General features: G+C 34.0%; 1 protein-coding gene across 2 annotated transcripts in view; it reads right to left on the minus strand.

The window, feature by feature from the left end:
- Window positions 1–14,137, minus strand: part of LOC141449125 (uncharacterized) — a 35,439-nt gene that overhangs the window by 13,770 nt on the left and 7,532 nt on the right. Inside the window, exon 1 of one of the 2 annotated variants that reach the window (XM_074118219.1) lies at window positions 3,880–3,903. The exons of the other annotated variant lie outside the window; for it this stretch is intronic. The gene's annotated coding sequence lies outside the window, so the exon portion shown is untranslated. Of the gene's footprint in view, window positions 1–3,879; window positions 3,904–14,137 lie in introns of those variants that run through there. 2 annotated transcript variants of the gene reach the window in all.

Raw genomic sequence — 14,137 nt, forward strand, 5'->3', positions numbered from 1 at the left:
CATAAACATTATCACAATTAAGTTTTGTAAACTTAATTGTGATAATAATTGAATGTAGACAAGTTTTTAATTACTATTATTAAAAACATAATGGTTTGTAATATGTTAATTTTAAGCCCATATAAAACTAAAAATAATATTTAAAAACGTTCTTAAGAGTTTTAATGTGGATAGAGAGTTACGGTTAGTACCATGTTCTTTGTAATCACAATTATTGTTTAAGTTTTGTACTAAAGTAAATAATAACACATAAATGGAAAGAGCTTAGTGGTGGTTAGCGATTACTGGATTCCAACGCGGAGATCATGGGTTCGAAATCAACTGCTGGCCCAAAGATTTTTATTTTTCTTTCTATGGAGCTTCTTATAGCTCACTACCCAGTGAGGAATAGTATTATCTGTAACGAGAGATCGCTGTCCTGAGGCCGGCAGTGCTCAAAAAAAAGCACCGGGCGCTAATAACCTCAGATGTTGACGTGTCTTAAATATATATAAATATAAAAAAAATAGCTCATGCAAATACCTTAACCTTATCTTTAGGATTCTTTTATTCATTAGTTAATTTTTAATTCTGTTTCATTAAAAAAAAAATACAAGAACAGATATACGCTAAAAAGAATTTATTGTATGACAGTTTTATTCTAAGATACTGCTCACAATCTATTGCACATACGAGGTGTGGCTATTAAATAACAAGACTGATGCTGCTACAGAAGAACTATGCATGCGCCAAATCCTAACGACCGACAGCTGTGCAACGTAAAGCCTTCTCTTTCGATTGTAGCATCTCACGTGTTTGTGGAGAAATCTGTCTGACCGGAACCGTCGTTTGTGTAAGAGGTGTTAGTTTCGTTTTGCCGAAAACATGGTACTGTACATGTAATAGAGCAACGAATTGTCGTGAAATTTCACATGAAACTTGGTAAAACGACTACTGAAACTTATCTTTTATTAAAAGAAGTTTATGGCGATGAATGTTTATCACATGCGCGAGTTTTTGAATGGCTCAAGCGTTTCCAAGATGGCCGAGAAGACTTCGAAGATGATGACCGCCCGGGTCGCCCTTCCTCGTCCAAAACGACTTGAAAATATCGATTATAATTAATCAACATTGCTACCATTGAGGTGCTTGCTCAACTCCGCGAAAGAGTAAGGAAAAAAAAGACCCGATTTGTGGAAGAACAAGTCATGAGTTCTCCAACAAGACAACTCGCTGGCTCACACTGCATTGTCTGTCAAGACGTTTCTAGCCAAGTACAACATCCCAGTTTTAGGCCAACTGCCTTAATCGCCTGACCTGGCCTCATGTGACTTTTATCAGTTCCCCAAAATCAAATCTTCATTAAAAGGAACACGATTTCAGTCCGTTGAAGCTGTGAAAGAAAAAGCGGCACGCGTCATGCAGGAGCTGACAGAGAAAGACTTCCAGCACTGTTTCGAACCATGGTAAATTCGCATGGAGCGTTGTAGGGATAGGGAAGGGGTGTATATTGAATGTGATAATTACTAAATATGTATAAAATTTGAGATAAAATGTCTTACAGCAATAGTCTCGTTATTTAATTACCACACCTCGTATGCACTGCGACCTGAAACATCTAAGTGGTATGAGCGTGTTTTAAACTAAAGCTATCTATCAATTTCTAGCAAGTAATTGTATATTATCACTATTTCTTATCATTCCATGATAAAAAAAAAAACTGCACATCTTGTATCATGAATTATTCCGCATGATACGGTAGGGTTTAATACAGATGTATAAGATCCTGTCTTGAGGCCAGTACAATTTTTTTTAAACATCATTTCCATGCAAACCCAAGCCAAATGCATACCTGAGCAATTGATTGCAGCTGCTTGTAGGTTTATTCATTAATTTTTACAAAATAAAACGCAAATCACCTTCTTTGGTGGACGACAAAGTTATATGTGAGAAGAGAACAGTTTAATGGTAAAAGTTTATTAACAGACATGAAGTATCAATCTGTCAGTGGGCAGTATAAAAATCTAATATAATAATATAAACACTAAAATATTAGAAAAATAATACCACAGCTGTTAGCAATAATATACTAAAGAGAAATAAAGGCTTTTAAAATTAATGTTATTTTGAAGGAAAAGTCACAAAAACCCGACTTCCCACTACAAATGATGTGTTTTGCATCGTTTCTTTGATGTTTCTGCAAACAAACAAGAAAAAAAACACCTTAAGGTTTGCTTAGCGGTGTCAAAGAACGAAGCTATATGCACTGAATCTATTTATATTTGTGCAATGATTCCACGACGCGGAATCGTGTGCATTGTAAGATGCACTTTTGCAACAATTGTGGCATATCCACATATTGTGGATACACCCCTTAAGCGTTAACCAAGTTCTGGGGGATGTTCATGTAAATATTTTTAAGCTTGAATACGCTCGCAGGAAAGCCTACATTATTTCTATTTCTTGACATTTCTTAAATAAAAAAAATTAGGTTACTTTTAGTGTTGAAATAGTTATTAAAAAAAATCTGCTAGTTTCTAAACAAATACACTTTTAGAATAAACTCTTCGTTAGAATCATCTGTGAGAATTTTATTATTTAAAAAATAAACTTTTAAGCGGTCACGATAGCCGAGCAGGGTTAGAGGCAAAGATGTTTTATAGTTACTGGGTTCGATTCCCAGTCTAGGGCCTTGTATTTTTATTTAATATTTAATATGAGAACTTTACAGTAAAGTATGTTTGTTAGTCGCCTCCGTCCACGACACCTAATCGGTATTTGAACGAAAAGCCCGCCTGAAAAAAAAGGAGGTAAAAAACTTCTATTTTATTTTTATTTGTCCAGATATATTTATGCAGGGGCGGGTGTTGGCCTAGTGGTCAAGAGCGTGGCTTTGTGTGTAGGAGATCCCCAGTTCGAATCCTGTGTATGACTACTTTAAATTTTTTAGTTAAAATTGTTTATAGTAAAGTATTATAGTAAAATTCCGCCCCCGTCTACAACACCTAATTGGTAGTTGGACGTTAACGTCCGCCTGAAAAAATTGGTGATTATCTATTTACAAACTGCAAAATCATTCAATTACTTTAGTTCCTTTAATTTTCTGAAAATGATTCTTAACGATTTGAACTTTTATGAAGTCAGTGGAGAAAATGCTGACTCTTAATATCTGGTTTTTCACCCTGAGAAAATTGTTTAGTGATTAACGACATTAGATTATTTTCTGATTACCTATTTATTTATAATATAAAAGATTGCACAATTTTCCCTTACATACATTTTGGAGAGAATATATAGTTAAATTTAATATTTGAGGAATATAATTACAGCAATACGGGTTAGCATATCAAGTACTTCACAAAAATAATGTAGAACTGCTGAGTGTTAACAATGTGTGCAGAGCCAAGCTATTTGCATTACAAGTCTTACCGGTTTGCTTTGCAGTTCTAGATATATGGTATTTAGGTTTTATTAAAGACTGCGTTCAAATCTTTAGGTATAAGATTACTGTTAATGGTCACTTAGAGCTTTTGATTTATAATAACAATGGTATCTGCGGTGTACAGCAATGAATGGCTCAAAAAGAATGTAGATATTATTTTTGTTTGTCAAACCATTACCAATTTATCAAAATTCTTTAGGAAATACGTTATATTAGAGTAAAGTTTACGTAATGTTGAAAGTAAAATTTAAAAAGTAGATAAAATTATTGTTGAAGTAACAAGAAATGCACAGGAAAATTGATGAAAAATAATTAATAATTTGTTCATTTCAACAAACTTGATGGAAATTGCAGTTAGTAAATAATTGGATAATAATTCAAGTTCTACTTAATTAAAGCAGAACAGTTTAAATAAAGAAAAAAAGGAAAAAACCTTCAGTTAAAAAAAATAGACATACCTCTTAATACGAACGCCAATAAAATGACAGTAGTTTAACAAATGTAGAACTGTATCAGAAGATCTTTATGATGTAACAAAAACTCGTAAGATAGAGAATTAGATTAACCATAAAAATTGCTTAATGACGATATGACGACAGAAAAAAAAAGAATCGAATGATAACCATTACTAGGGGGTATGTGTTTGTGTGCGTGAATGTTCTCTGTTCGTCAGTGGTGAATATTGCCATCTGGATAATTAAATATATAGTTAGCCTGTGAGTATGTAAGTTTTATGCACAAGCGGAAGTTGTGGTATATGCTTAGAATAGATTTTGTGCCATCAGATTTTCGAGACAAAATCAGTTGCAAGATAACGAACGCCCAACACTGTATGGTTAGTTGTAGGTAATAAAGAACTTATTTAAACAAATCTGATTCAAGAGGCACAATCGATTTTATCTTAATGCAATTAAATGGTGACAAATTTTACAAAAAAATACCTGTTTTGAAGTTTTTTTTCCTATTCCTAAAGATGGGCTAACATGCATCCATATCCCTTACAGGAATCTCGTACCAAAAATAAACCTTTCGGTAGGCAACCTTGGATTCCAAAAAAGCAGTGAAGTTTTTTGAGCAGAAATATAACGATACAGTTTAAAGTTTTGTCTAAATTGACAAATTGTAATTTAAATAATAAAACATCTGTTGCGATTACTGTTACGCCTTGCTCTTTTAATTTTCTGACCCCTGTTGTAACAGATTGAAAACTATATTTTACTGAAAAATTTATTTGTATAAAATGTTATAGTATTTAAAAATTTCGGGGCAGGTGTTGTTGGTCTAGTGGTCAAGAGCGTGGCTTTGTTAGTGGAAGATCACCGGTTCGAATCCCGTGAATGACTACTTTTTATTTGTTAGGATAAATTGTTAATAGTAAAATATGAGCTTCCGCCCTCGTCCTCGACACCTAATTGGACGTTTATCCCCGGCTGAAAAAATGAGCGATTACTTTACTTTAGTATTTAAATTAATTTAATATTTATGAAGTGTTGGGAAAAAAAATCAATGAAGCCATTTTCAAAAAAGTCCCAAAAAAGTGAAAAGTCGGTTGTGAACTCGGCATAATTATTAAAATCTCCTTTGCAATATATAAGAAATTAAACCTTAAATTATATTGAAAATTAGAGCTGCAATTCACAAAAAATCTCTGCGATAAACTACTACTGTATTCTGGGAAATAAAAAGATTTCCGAGAATAGTGAATTATCTCAGGCAACAGAGGAAAAAGAAACAAAATTTCCTAATTAATCAATTTTTATTTTTCTGTGCAGTTAATTTGACAGCTACAGAATCATAACCTGCTTCTTGAACTGAAATAAAAATGATTAAAATCTGATTGTGACTTAAAATTAATACTTGAAAGTGTAGAACTGGATTGCAACAGATGATGCCTCTAAAAAAATAAGCCCACTGCTGAATCATGTTATTTATTTATTTTTCAGTTTTTCTGTTTACGTGAGGGGAAGGTGATGTGAACAGTATAGGAAGGTAACAATGGCATTATTTTCGACAGGGAACACGACTTTTGGTGAGAGGGGGTAAAACATCACTCTGGGTTAAATTGACTTTTATCTTAACGTACGAGTCTTTGAGTCATAATATTTATCAACGTGCAATGATGTTAAGGGGTCAAATTAGTGAATTTCCTAGGCTAAAATATGATACTGCAAAGTATAATATAGATTAGACCATTCGGCCTTTTCAGTTATTGTCAATTATATTTAAAATTATGAAGACTATACTTTTTCTTTTAACTTCTACTTATCCATTTTACGCCCATATTATACTTCTAGTTATTGTTTACCAATATCACTTTCTTTGCTACACTAAATAAAAATATTTATTGCTTGTATAAGAGTTGTTATCCCTAAAAATATTTTCTGAGTTTCTCAGTGAGTTTAGTCTAGACAATTTTGCTCCGCTATTGACAGTATTACAGTAGACACATTGGATATGTCGCTGCATGTTGTGGCGACAGTTCATGAAATAACTATTCACAGTTACAAAGAAATTTTGTTTTATTGGTTCCATTTCTAGCCAATCAACAAATTTTACCTGATACAAAATACGAAAAACAAAATATGTTTTATTAAATATCTTTAAACTAAGGAATTTATCACTGTTGCTTAGGATATGATCAATTATTTTTAGTTATCTAAGTTGCAAATAACAACTAATTGCTATTCACAGCGGATTATTTGTTTTGTTAAAGTAAACTTGGGAATCGTACTGCAAACTTTGAATCTATAAATTTAATTTGGAACGTTTACTTCATTAGAGAACTGAGGAGGGGCTGGTTTGGTGATAAGATTATGACTGGAAACATGGAAGGCTGCAAGACCACCGAATAACTGCCAAATTTATATAAAATATCTTATTTACAGATATAACAGCAAAATGCTTTCTCTCATTAGATATAGAATCAAGTAAGGCAGATCAAGAAAAGCAAATCCTGCGTAATTAAGGGCATCATCAACGGCAAATAGGTATCCAAAAGATGAGTAGACCCATGTATGTGCATCTAGACTAGACTAGAAGTGGCAAGTGCTGAGAACAAATCCCTGGTTCGCTTCGAAGGTAGGGGTCCTGCTAATCCATGGCTCAAACTACTTAGGCACCTAGATTAGAGAAAATAATGAAGCATTAACAGAACGGGACTTTATTAGTAACCATAACTGGAGAAAAATGGCTAAAAGGAAATCAGCAAATCTGACTTAGCACTCAGCAACAAGCTAATAAGTTAGGACAAGCTGAGAGGTTATATTCCACTGGATACCCAGCCACTGCGGGATAGTCGGAAATGAAGTAGAGACTCGTCTTGCAAAGAATGGATACTAGGCTATCATCACTAGATGAACCTACTCACAAATAGGTCACAGGCGTCTTAAAGAAAAGGTATCAAGAACTAGTACCCGAAAGGGGAAATTAAGGAACAGAATGGAAAAAAGGGAAACCTCATCTTACCTTTAGATTCCCACACCAGGGAAAGAACTAGTGGCAAATTTTAGACAGCAGACGGGTCATGATTATTTGCCAGGTTCATTTAAACTTTAAAGCAAGATTGCTGAGAGGAAAATACATTACTGCCCCTTTTTGTGGAACCAAAGCCATCATGGAAGATGGCCACCTTGATCTGTGTCCAAAGCTAGCTACACATGTTATAGTTACTATAACTAAATGGACTATACACATCCTTTTCTGTTTTAGGCTATCAGGGCAAAAATGTCTTGAGTCCCATCCACCGGCATAGGTCAAACAAATAAATAAAAAGTTAGAAAAATAGTAATATTGATATGATTGATCTTAACTGGCGCATTAGGCGAGCCATTTTTTTTTAGATTGTTTTTCTTTGAAGTTCCACACATAGATTTTCCGGTAAAATCATCTTGATTTTAAATCCTATTTGATTCCAGCATTTTCTCATCCAGCTGTATGAGAAAGTTGTAATTAGTAATGTAACGTAATCGCCTTTTTTGTCAGACAGGGCTTAACGTTCAACTACCAATTGAAAATTATATTGTAATAGATCAATTTTAACATCATTTTATGTTTCCTAAGTTATATTGTTCTTTTGTAAATGATCTACGACTTTTGGCTAATTAGAGAGCGTTATTCTCCCCACTTTGAGATCATCAATCATAGTTTAAGAACTAAAATAGGGCATGCGCATCAGGAAGATGATGATTACTATTATTGAGAGGGTGGCAAATTGAATTTAATTTAGCAATGTTAATAGTATATCATTTATTAGTACAAATTAACAGTAATAAAATAGTTCTTCCGATAATTAAAGCAGATATTCAGTAAATATTTAAGTAAAATTAAAAAAATACTTTTTTCTACATTATTAATGCAAGTTACTGAAATGCGATCCAATAATGCATTTAGGCACATGTTCCTAATAATAACTCTTCTAATTCAAAAGACATTTAATGTTGATATCCGCATTAGTATGCTTCCAGTCTGTCCATCAAAAAACATGAGGAAAAAGGTAACATTTTGAGCAGACGGAAATGATAATTTAGTAAATTGTAATTAAAATTGAAATATAAAGAAAAAACAAAAAGTTTCTACATTGAAATCTCTGAAATTTGTTCCGTATTTTTTCCGAGTTTGAATTTTTTTTTCCACTTTATTTGTCATATTTACGATACACCTACAACAAATGTTGCTTCAAGTAAATTTGATGAAACTGGTAAAATTTTCACATGAAAGACATGTAAGAGTCACCACCCATTGATGGAACGCTTTCTCAGTGGATTGCACTCACATCAGTAGGTCCCTAGGCCACTTCCGCTTCAAGCGACGAGGAGGATTGTCTGGAAGGTGAGGAGAGGAGAGTTGTTGTACAAGAGGATTAGGATGGAGATCAAGGAGGCTGTGAAAGTTACGGTAGCGAGACTTTATTAGATCGGTGACGAAAGGGATGTGAAGGTCAGTGTGAATGGTAAGGTTAGAGATGTAGTGTGGAGCATTAAGGATTTTCCGTAGGATTTTTGACTGTAGTGTCTGCAGGCGTTTGGAGTTAGAAGGTTTGGTTGAGCCCCACACTTCTGCTCCTTATGTCCATATGGGTCTTTATGTGTCTTATAGATTGTTGAAAATTAAAATTAAATTTAGTAAGTTATTTCAGTTATAAAATTTAATACATATTATTCATAAATTTCCGAGTATAACGCATCATTTGTACTCCTTGCAACTAACCTAAAAATGCAAATAATAATAAAACTATTAGTTATCCAATGAATTTCTGTAAATAATTTTACTGAATTCTTCCAACATTCCAATTATTTTTTATACCTAATTTAAAAATTAAAAAAAAATTAATAAATTCAAATTGTTATCTATAATAGCCTTGAAATAAATTATTTGCTATTAATTAAATCAATCCCTTTACTAGGAGAAGGGACAAAGAGAGCTACGAGAAGCTTCGGTTTATTTGATAAAACTCTGGCTGTGTCGGGTGAGGATAAGTATCTGGGAATTGTCCTGGACACCAGACTCACCTGGAAGGCGCATCTAGATAGAGTTACACTAAGGGCTAAAAGGGCTCTTTGTGGAACATCTAGAACCTGTGGGAAGACATGGGGCATTTCGCCCAAAAATGACCCACTGGCTCTATAAACGTACAGTCAAACCTATCATCACCTATTATCGGTGGTGTGGTGAAGGACTAAACAACAGACGGCCATCAAGGCTCTAGTCAGAGTGCAGAGACTGGCCTGTCTTAGTAGTGCCCCTACTGCAGCGCTGGAGTTACTGCTTGGGTTGTCTCCGCTTCAGTATGTTATTCAGGCAGAGGCAAGGGCAGTGCGTACAGAATGGCGTGCAATGGTCAATGGAGGCGTATTAGTTCTTCCATGGGCCATATAAGGTCGACCCTGAGTCGGTTATCGGTATGGCTGGGGAAAGTATCTGTCGTAGATACAGCTTAGAGACTCCAGTTCAGTTGTTTCTCATATCGAGGACTGAATGGAAGGTGAACTGAACGGAACAGTGTCGGAAGGGGAGACATTTGGTTTACCGAGAGATTGGATCTGGAGGGAGCACGCAAAGAACTAGGTGATGTGTCCTGAGGTTACTATTATGCATTGGCTGTGTAAGTAAAGAGCCCTGTGTACGGGTACAAATCAGATCACTCTGATTACAGGCCTATTCAGGTGGCACGGTACGTTCAGGAAGCATCTGCACAAGGTGGGGCTTATTACCACGGAACCGTTGTGCAGATTGTGTCAGGAAGAGGAGAATACGGCCTCTCACTTGTTGTTCGATCGCGTTGCAATCGAGCAGTTGCGCTATGAAACTCTCGGAACCTTAAGAGCAAAGGAGATATTGGCGCAAAAAGAACTAGTAGGGAAAGTCTTCAACCTCTTTAGTAGGAGAGGTTTCGTCTACTAGATCCAAAAAGTAGGCTGGCACAATAAGCCTCTTGAGGCTGCGGTGCCGTGGTGCGTAGGTTCCGTCCCGTTTCTAATTCAAATTAATTCAAACCTCTACGAATTAGTCATGAGTTTTACTTACGGTCATAATTTTACTTAATATTTCTCTTACAATTGTGTTTAATTTACAGTCATCAATCAACGTTACCAACTTTGTAAATTACTTTAAAACTCGATCAAGAAAAATTAATTACTGCAGTAATTAAATCTTACTAATGAAACTTACGAAAGTAAAAGTTATAACTAATGCTATTTCAGTAATCAACTGTAACTGGTAACTAATTCTGGTACATACGTATAGTTCCAACAAATAGCTAATAGTAATTATAGTTAAAAATGCAGTTAAATTAAAAAATTAGTAAAACTGATGCCCAACACTGAGCCATATTAACTAATGAAATTTATAGTTGACGCCAATAGCTGCAAGAACTCCCTAATATAACACTTCTGGACAAATTGGATATAAAAATGGTTGTTCATTATATAAGCCTGTCAAATAGGCACATCAAGTTTAACGTGAATTGCTGGAGTAATTTTAAAGGCAATTTCAACAAATTTAGGTTACTTCCTCTGTAAAGTTATCATTGGTTCACTAATTTTCTATAAATATTGAAATCTAGCAATGTTTTTCTTTAATATTAACATGGATCGGAATCATCATTATAGTGATGCACTATTTTTTGTTTTATTAATTGCCTAAAGTAAAATTTAAGAAAGATTAAAAGTCGGGGCCGAGAATAAGAAGCACATTCTTCTTTGGATTGTATAAATGTAGTTACAGGCGGGTCGCGAACCTGCAGGACCTCTGTTCACGCTGTTAAACTCTTCGTAGGCTTTCAAACTTCGTTTGCTTGAAATTGCTGTAGCATACAATCCTTCTATCAATTTCTTTAAGGAAATATTTGAAATAATAGCCTATACCGTAAAGGAATTTAAAGAAAATTGTTGGCTAAATGACAAGTAGCTTCAGCTAACTCTTCTTTGTCACGCACAGTCTGGCTGTCCTTAAGGTTTAGGAAGAGCTAGATTAATTGTTACTTAAAGCAAAAAAAAGTAATAACTGACGGGGTTCACCGCCGCCTGTTATTAACAAGCAATTGAGGAAAACTTGTTAGATAATATGAAAATGATTTCTAACTGATCGCTTCAGATAAATTCTTTATAAATAAAGAGATAATTTTCTGACCGACGTAATCAGTCATTCATTAACTATTGATGATGTCTACAAAAAGTACAAGGTAAATATGCAAATAAGATAATTAAAACTTAAAAAATCATCTTAACATATTTACCATGTTTTTTTTCGAATAATAATTTAAATAATGAACATAATACGAATAAAATGACCAGTGATCTGCATCATTGAATATTCAATTCAACTACCAAATGTTGACATAGATATTACATAAAACATGAGGTCAATTTCACTAGCTCCACATAGTAAACCTTTATTTTGTTTACTTATATATGCGAGTTGTTGTAACCACGCCTATTTAAGAAAATAAAAACAAATCCAGTGGGTTTCCAAAATCCATCATTAAGTATTGTTCTGGTGCACAAAGAAATTTTTACAATTGACAATGTTTTTAATAATTTTTGCAACTAATTTTATTTTATTTTTTTTGAAACTGTAAGGTAACATAACTCTTCCGTAATCGTAACAATAAAGGCACGTACGTGCACATACTTTCTACTACCTCTTTGTACAGTCTCTATCTGTTTTACTTTATCTTCACGCCTTTACCCCATAACCACTTCTGCACAAATCATCTACACCTATTTCTGTGCACTCACCCTTTCTCCCAACAATGTCCATCTCTAAATACGAGTTGTGGCTATTAAATAACGAGACTGATGCTGCTACAGAAAAACTATGCATGTGCCAAATCTTAACGACCGACAGCTGTGCAGCGTAAAGCCTTCTCTTTCGATTGCAGCGTCTCACGTGTTTGTAGAGAAATCTGTCTGACTGGAACCGTCCGTTTGTGTAAGAGATGTTATTTTCGTTTTGACGAAAACATGATACTACACATGTAGTAGAGCAACGGAATTGTCGTGAAATTTCACATCAAAACTTGATAAAACCGCTACTTAACCTTATCTTTTATTAAAAGAAGTGTATGGTGATGAATGTTAATCACCTGCGCGAGTTTTTGAGTGGTTCAAGCGTTTCCAACATGGCCGAGAAGTCGTCGGAGATGATGACCGCCTGGGTCGCCCTTCCACGTCCAAAACGGATGAAAATATCGAATAATTAACATTACTACCGTGAGGTGCTTGCTCAACTCCGAGAAAGAGTAAGGAAAAAACGACCCGATTTGTGAAAGAACAAGTCATGGGTTCTCCATCAAGACAACGCGGCGGCTCACACAACATTGTCTGTCAAGACGTTTCTAGCCAAGTACAACATCCCAGTTTTAGGCCAACCGCCTTATTCGCTCTATTTACTCAATGGGGATTTACTGCCATGATACACTTGGGGACGCAGTTTTAAGTCAGTAGACTGTTATCCGGGTAGAGGTTGCTTCCTAGTTCCTTCCAGAAATCAAGTTTTCCTTGGTCAAATGTCACGTTTCAAGATGAAATGAGAGAAGAGTACTGCTGCGGTTTCAATGTAGGATAACTGAGACTACAATATGAATAAATATACGGTATGTTACGTTATTAAAAACTCTTTGTAAACATTAAATTAATTTAACGGTTCATAATTTTTAAAGGAACAAAATTAATTTAAACAAGTTCCTAATAAAAGTGATATGTTTTTAAATTCGCATTCTAATGTTTAATCAATTAAACGAAGCTTTTTAGAAAATCGAAATATACTAAAACCCTACGGCTCACAGTTCTTCAATCTTCATAGAAGACTTATTTACTAGAGAAGCTAATGTAGGGTTCGCATTAAATTGTGACCAAGTATCGCAGGTCTCTGCGAGAGCTAATATGAGCTAAGAGAAATTTAAAAAAATTGTTGTTGCTATTTCTGATAAGAAGTATACCCAAGAGACAGGGTAAAAATTTGTAGGGCCAAATCCTAGAAGACTGTTCCATTTTGGAATTTTGTGTTTGAAGAGCATCTAAATTTTTGAAGTTTTGACGAGTTCGAAGAATCAGAGAAAGTCGAGTTACTTTCCTTCCTTCTCTTCTATAAGCTCCTGTCCATTCACCCGGACGTTGGCAATCAATCTTAATCGTCTGCCAACTGGCAAAACTTTGGTCAAGCTATTGGCTCCCATCCACATTCTTAATGTTATCAAACCAATCGACTCGCGACTCACTGACCTTCAACCTTCACCTTCAAAATTGGTCTGCTGGATCTTATCTTTTTTCTAACATATATTGTATTTTCCCTAGCTTTTTATAAGTTTCGATTAATACATTTTTTTAAAAAGGAATTTTCATTATAGATTAAATTATAATTTATAATGTGTAGGTATAAGGGCAACTAGCCAGTTTTAATGAGATGACATTTTTTTTTTTTTTTAGCCTTGCACGTCACAGATCCATTCAGTGACGTCACATCTATCAGATTTTAATAGACCGAGCCATAATTACTGACTATTTCTTTCATGTATTATATCTTTTTTTGGACTTTTAAGTTGGAATTTGAGTGATGGAAAATTTTAACCATAACAAAATTAGCCCCCTATTTATTCCTGCCCCAATTTCAAGTCATAAATATTGTTTGGGTAGTTATAGTTTTTTTTTTTTTGAAAAATAAAATAAACATTTAAGTAATCAGAGTTGATAATAGTTGAAACAATAAACTTTCCCGTACTACATTACATCACTCAACAACCCAAAAAACGTTTTTATAATCTAAAATAATCAAAGATAATATGTTTTACATGAATTAAAAGCATTGTTTTGTTTTTATTTTGGTAAAATACCACCATAGAGATTAAAAGATTAAATTTTATTTTGATGTTATAAAAATGGGTTTAATCTATTGAAAATTATTCAAATATTATTATTATTTTTAAACAAATCAACGATATTAGATTAGAGTTAGTTGCAGACTTAATAATTATTAACAAAATTATCGCTATTTGTTTTGTTTTTTTACCACAGTTTTACGTGTTAAATTTTGAGTTACAACTAATAGTTGATTCTATTTAACGAGAGAAGTAGATAAAATTGAGGAATATTTATTAAATAACACACATTTGTTAACGCCTATTTTTTTAAATGTCAGCGCCATTATTATACTATTAATCTTGAAAGAAGGGAACAGAAAATTTAGAAAACTAGTAAACTGAAGAAAATCCATTTTCCTTAA

The sequence above is a fragment of the Rhodnius prolixus genome, unplaced genomic scaffold (genome assembly GCF_049639745.1).
Source record: "Rhodnius prolixus isolate KJV_2025 unplaced genomic scaffold, Rpr scaffold_2, whole genome shotgun sequence".
NCBI lineage: Eukaryota > Metazoa > Arthropoda > Insecta > Hemiptera > Reduviidae > Rhodnius > Rhodnius prolixus.